Source organism: Sinocyclocheilus rhinocerous, unplaced genomic scaffold (genome assembly GCF_001515625.1).
Source record: "Sinocyclocheilus rhinocerous isolate Xijiao unplaced genomic scaffold, SAMN03320098_v1.1 scaffold340, whole genome shotgun sequence".
Lineage (NCBI taxonomy): Eukaryota > Metazoa > Chordata > Actinopteri > Cypriniformes > Cyprinidae > Sinocyclocheilus > Sinocyclocheilus rhinocerous.
The window spans coordinates 559613-566021 of NW_015670980.1; positions in this window are offsets into that span (position 1 = coordinate 559613).

Genomic DNA, 6409 nt, shown 5'->3' on the forward strand with positions numbered 1-6409 from the left:
TTATAGCACTGTAGGAAAACCATCCTGTTGAAATATCAGTTTTTAAATCAATTTGTTTATTGTCAGTTGACATATCACACTTTGCCCAGAGTGTTTCTGTATAGATATTTTCCCAGCCAATTTAGCACATTTTCTCAGTCTGCCTTGAACGGATCAATATCAGTACAGAAGACAGCAGGAAGAATTCTTCATAATTCTGCATAACATTCTAATTGAAATATGCCGGTGTCTGCAATTAAAAAATTTTTTTGAATGTTTGAATGTAATGATAAAAATGTACATGTCGTTTGTCACAAGAACTGTCCACATGCACCACTATTAACATTTACACAGACTGTTGCACTATTTAATGGGATAATTTCAAGGAATATTTTGATTTCAGTTATATACAGATATATCCAATTAGTATCCAGATTCTCCTGGCCTTTTCCTTCCCTTCAGAGATAATGAACTTTCCTGTGGCCAGTCTTCTAAGTCTTAAATATGGCGAGTTGTCAGATAAGAAGAGCAGCAGCTCCGGCTTACGGAAGCGTCAGTGGTTATTAATGAGTTCCGGGTGAGAGCGGGTCAGTGTAATGGCTGCTCTTCCATTCCTTAATGAGCACAAGAGACTCTGTTTGTCTTGAGTTTCTGCTAATGGTAGACTCTAAACAAAAGAAATTCACAACGGTGCTGGAGCATTTTAAGATCAGAGTCGAGTCTGACGCCAGCAAGGTATCTCTGAGCCCCAGAGACAAAACTTTAGATTTATGTGAAAATGTAAAAAAAAAAAAAAGAGCAGAGAGACACAAGATCATTGTAGCTGACTTTTCGCAAACAAACTTTGTTCCAAACCCTTGTGAGCCATGCAAATGTACAGAATTTTGAGACTTTATTCTCATCAGATGCACAGGCGGTTTTGAAATGTAGCATATACTGTATGAAGTAACATTATTCTGTATCAATATTGAAAATGTCATTAAGATCTCATTACAAATACATTTTTAATAAAGCAGCATGCTAACATCAAACTCCAAGTAATCTGTGTAAACATGTATAAAATGGATGCGTTTGACTATTGTTTCAGAGTTTAATGCCATGAACTGTTCAACTTTAAAAAAAACATTCACTAACAGTTTAGAATAGGGAATACATATTCACTACTAACTACGACTTTTCCATCACACTCCTATTGTGCTGCTTATTAATAGTTAGTACGGTAGTTGTTACGTTTAGAAATGGGATCTAAAATATTGTCAGAATAAGGCATTCATATTTGGTTTATAAATACTAGTAAACAGCCAATATGCTAGTAATATGCATGCTAATAAGCAACTAATGTAGTTAATAGCAAGAATAGGTCATTAAAATAAACTGTTAACAGATATTCTGGTCCATTTTATTCTATGTTTTTGAACAACAGAAAGTATGTTCCTCCTTAGAAGTTAGTTTAAGGTGATTGTTGGTATATTATGAAGGTAAATAAAAAATAAATTTAGTAATTTGGCATATTAACATTATTTCAGTTAAGGGGTTGTTGCCGTGTATTACCACAAATGTGACCCTGGAGCACAAAACCAGTCTTAAGTCGCTGGGGTATATTTGTAGCAATAGCCAAAAATACATTGTATGGGTCAAAATTATTGATTTTTCTTTTATGCCAAAAATCATTAGAAAAGATCATGTTCCATGAAGATATTTTGTAAATTTCCTGCCGTAAATATATCAAAACTTAATTTTTGATTAGTAATATACATTGCTAAGAACTTCATGACCCTTAACCCATTTGTGCCCAAATATTTCTGAATGGTTTCATGCATATAGTCATGTTAATAGTGTCCTATGTGAACATGTTCTGCATTTATTTTCCCCAGGTTTTTGTTTTTTTTCTTGAAAATCGCATTTGAATGTGCGGCAACTAGAGTTGCCGGTGGGCAAATATGTTGTATTCACCCCTTCAATGTCAAATTTGAATAGGAGGAGAGCTTTTGGCATCTAACTCAAAATTAAACCATACATCAATTGAAATATTATTTATTCAGCAATTTGAAAAATTGACCCTTAACCCATTTGTGCCCAAATATTTCTGAATGGTTTCATGCATATAGTCATGTTAATAGTGTCCTATGTGAACATGTTCTGCATTTATTTTCCCCAGGTTTTTGTTTTTTTTCTTGAAAATCGTATTTGAATGTGCGGCAACTATAGTTGATGCGATTTCAAGTTTTCCTTTCTCTTTGGAGTGTTACAAGCTTTTTTGGATGAACTTTCCCTTACGTAAGCAGTGAAGATACAAGTAGTTTTATAAATTTACATAAACATATTTGCATGCTATACTTTGTGATGAAAATATATAAAATATCACATATTTTATGAATAGGCACATATTGATTAGGTCAAATGGACTAACCCTGACAAAAGTCCTTTATATTCATGAAATTAATGATATTATTTTTAAAATACACTGAACAAAATTATAAACGCAACACTTTTGTTTTTTCCCCCATTTTTCATGAGCTGAACTCAAAGATCTAAGACTTTTTCTACGTACACAAAAGGCCTATTTCTCTCAGATATTGTTCACAAATCTGTCTAAATCTGTGTTAGTGAGCACTTCTCCTTTGCCAAGATAATCCATCCACCTCACAGGTGAGGCATATCAAGATGCTGATTAGACAGAATGATTATTGCACAGGTGTGCCTTAGACTGGCCACAATAAAAGGCCACTCTAAGCTCTTTATCTTTCCATTCTTCCTTCTGTGTGACTGACAGAAGTTTGTAAACTGCTGCTGTCACTTGAAAACGGGAAATTCCCACCCCCCAATGCAAAAGCAAACACAGAGGTGGGGCAGTAGAGCTGTGGAAAGATTGCTCTCTCATCTCCTCCTTTTGACAGATTTATTCCTATCAAATTAAGATCTACTGTACAGTAGAGATGACAGTTAAAGGGTTAAGTTATGTTTTAGGTCGGATTTTATGAAAGCAAAAAGCACTAAACAAGACCAATAACCTTGATTTATTAACCTATTAACACAGTATACCCCATTTCCCCATGATATGTACTTACAAGTCATTTGCCCACCGGCAACTATAGTTGCCACTTGGACTTTTGACTAAGTATGCAAAAAAACTATAGATCTCCTGTAAGATTTGTTTTGTTTGGATGATTCTAGAGACCTTCATGATTATGTAGATATATATATATGTCAACAAAAAATACGTATTAGTAATATGAAAATTACATTTCTTTGGGAGGGTTTGCCTTCGCCATGCTTCCTGGAAGTAGGGGGACAGCCTCATGTGACAGGAAGCAAGTGAATAACTTTTTTTTTTTCTTGAAATCCTTTATTTGGTTGTTTTCTTGCATGTCATTGAGAAATAAAACATGGATAACATCTAGAAAAATACTTACAAAAGGAAAATTACAACTATAAACTGCGGCAACTATAGTTGCCGGTGGGTCACAAATGGTATGATTTTAGTGCAGGGACCAATTCTCACTATTAACTAGTTACTTAGCATGGCTAAGCATATTAGCTATTTATTAGTACTTATAAAGCACATAATCTGCATTATACATCCCTAATCCTACCCAATACCTAAATTTACCAACTACCTTACTAACTATTAATAAGCAGCAAATTAGGAGTTTATTGAATCAAAAGTCCTAGTTAATAGTAAGAATCGGACCTTAAAATAAAGCGTGACCCCACAAATTGAATGGATTTAAGGTAGAAGACAAGCAGCATGAAAAGAATGACAAGAATCTCAGGTTTCTAGTTACTTTGTGGCAATACGTCAAACAGAGTATGACATACTGTACCCACACACACACACATACATTCACTCAAAGTAAAACAAACACATCACATTTCCTGGCAAGACTTCCCACATTATCTTGATCCTTGTAATGCTCAAAAACAGTCAGTTACAAATGTAATTTAACCGCTGTTATCTCTGAGATTCGCTCTTAAGTGGCGCATAAGGACAGTCTGAACTGGAGCAGTCTCCTCTGAGCTCGGCAGCATATGGCGAGGAGCATCTTGCTATTTATGGCAAGCCTCCTGCAAGAGCTGTGACAGGGGACTCTTCCAGCAGCACAGCTCCAGCAGAACAATTATTTTAATTGTGCAGATTATCTCCCATCAGCGAGGAGCAATTAATGCATTTTAAACTTTCGCTGTTAACACAGCAGCCAAAAAATCTTCCAGAGATGAGGGGGTGCAGTGGGTGAAGAATGATTTTGTGGTACAGACAAGCTTTGTAAATGATTAAGTATTAGATTCTGTCAGAAACACGCTATGAACTATTTGCCAGACAAGAAAAGAACATAAAATAAGACAGATTGATTTAGCTGAACTAGAACTAGATTTTAATGATGCTCGTGCATCACAATACCAATAGGTTTTCCTACTTTGTTCCTAATAGGTCGTCAAGGTGTTGCTATGCGGCTTCTAAAGTGTTCTTAAGATGTGGTCACATTTTGCATGCAAAAACAGGTCGTGTCTGTTGTCAATAGTGTAGTGATGTACGAAGCAGCGCATGCACAAGTCACTTTCTAAGCAGCTTTCCGTTGATCAGTGTGGTGAATTAGCAAGATAATCTTGAACATAAGCTAAATCTGCGTGTCAAACTTTCCCGTCCTCACACGATACTCCCGATTGCACTGATTCCTACTGGGGTGACTGGATTTCTCCTGCAAAATGTTGTGACCACACCTTTAGTGGTTGGAGGCCACCTCAAGTCTATAGGATATTCAAGTTTCTAGATATGCTTGGATTCATTACATGTTCATGGAAATGTTTCACCCATTGCATCATCCACCAGGAAAAGCAACTAAACACTCTGCTTGTCAAGCCGCATGATTTGAGGGATCATTTATGTCAGTAGCAAACACCACTAATTAGGTCTTCGCCACTCTGGAGCAGAAAACTGTGACTGGCTACCCCAATTCAATTTATTTCTGACTTCGATTTGCAGCCCCATTTCTATCTATTTCCGATCTCTGACAAATCCTATGAGAGCAATGACCCCTTATTCCTCCTCTCCAAAACTGATACTCTGCTCTCCAGAGACCATTGAAAGAGATTTGTGTAACCCATTTCATAAAAATAGTCGGGTTAAGGCCTGGTGGGGGATCTTGGATTTATCTTATTAATATAATCAGCAAGGAAAGGGAACACAAAATGAAAGAGTTCAATTCTCTCGCAGCACTTCCATGCAGGGTCACTCAGCCAATCACTCCAGACAATCATCTTCTCGTTTCCCACCATGTGCCTTAATCGCTCTCATCAGAGTTATTGCATGAGGTTGTTTGCCTCCATTGTGAGCTCAGAAAAGGTCTATTAGAGTCTATTTAGTGCCTCTCAAAGACTGGTGGGGTAGTGTGGGAGTAGCTATTTCACAGATATTGGAATCTGTTGTTCTGTTGTGAAGGTATTGATTACCAATAACAGGTTGCTGGATCACAATTTCTCATCTTCAGAGAGGAAATGCTGTAGAAAACCCATTTACGAACCTCTTCGAACCTTTATTGGCTGTTTTGTTGATACCCTGTTTCGTGAAACCGAGTAAATGAACAGACGATTTTCTGAGACACCTGTTGGTGAGTAAAAGACACTGCATCCATAGCAAATTATTGTGGGTAGAAAACCTCCGCATGTCACAGAGTTCATTCATGGAGTTGTGTGAACAAAACATGCCATTTGTGTACGTCTGAGCAGTGAGCACATGCACTTTGATCAATGAGGAATAGACACAATTACAGTGTTTACATGCCTGTTTAGTTTTAAAACTGGCATACTCCACATATTTTAATACGATTATGGTTACCACGATTATGAGTTTAATCGCTTCAGTTTGATCGAATTATAGCAGTTAAATAAGGAAAAGTTTAATTACAATTTTGCCTAAATCTCACTATAATCACATTATGATGGTGCATGTAAACATAGTCATTGTAATGTGACCTAACTGCATCAGTTGCATCTCTTGAATCAGATGAATGCTTCACGATCTCACTGGAAGTAGTAAGTCTTCTATGTTCTTTTCGCCTACTATATAGTAGAGTAGTATGCAATTTTGCATGCAGTCCAATATTCAGTTGAAAGGAAACATGGCTTATTTTTCTGTTTGTACATTGCACAGCATTCACTATAGTGCCCAGGGGGAATTCACTAAGAACAAATTTGTGCTCACTGTCATTTATTTCCCATTGTCAGTTCTAAATGTGTGAGGTTATGTTACACATTTAGGATTAACACCATCTGGCATGCTTTACTTGGACTGTACAGCATAATCCTAAATGTTTAGATTTTACCATCATATATAAACATTTTAGCCACTGTTTAGATGAACTTACATTAAGTCTGGCTCCATTCTGGTTTGACACTTTTCACAAATCAGTTCCTGATGGATAACATCAAATAC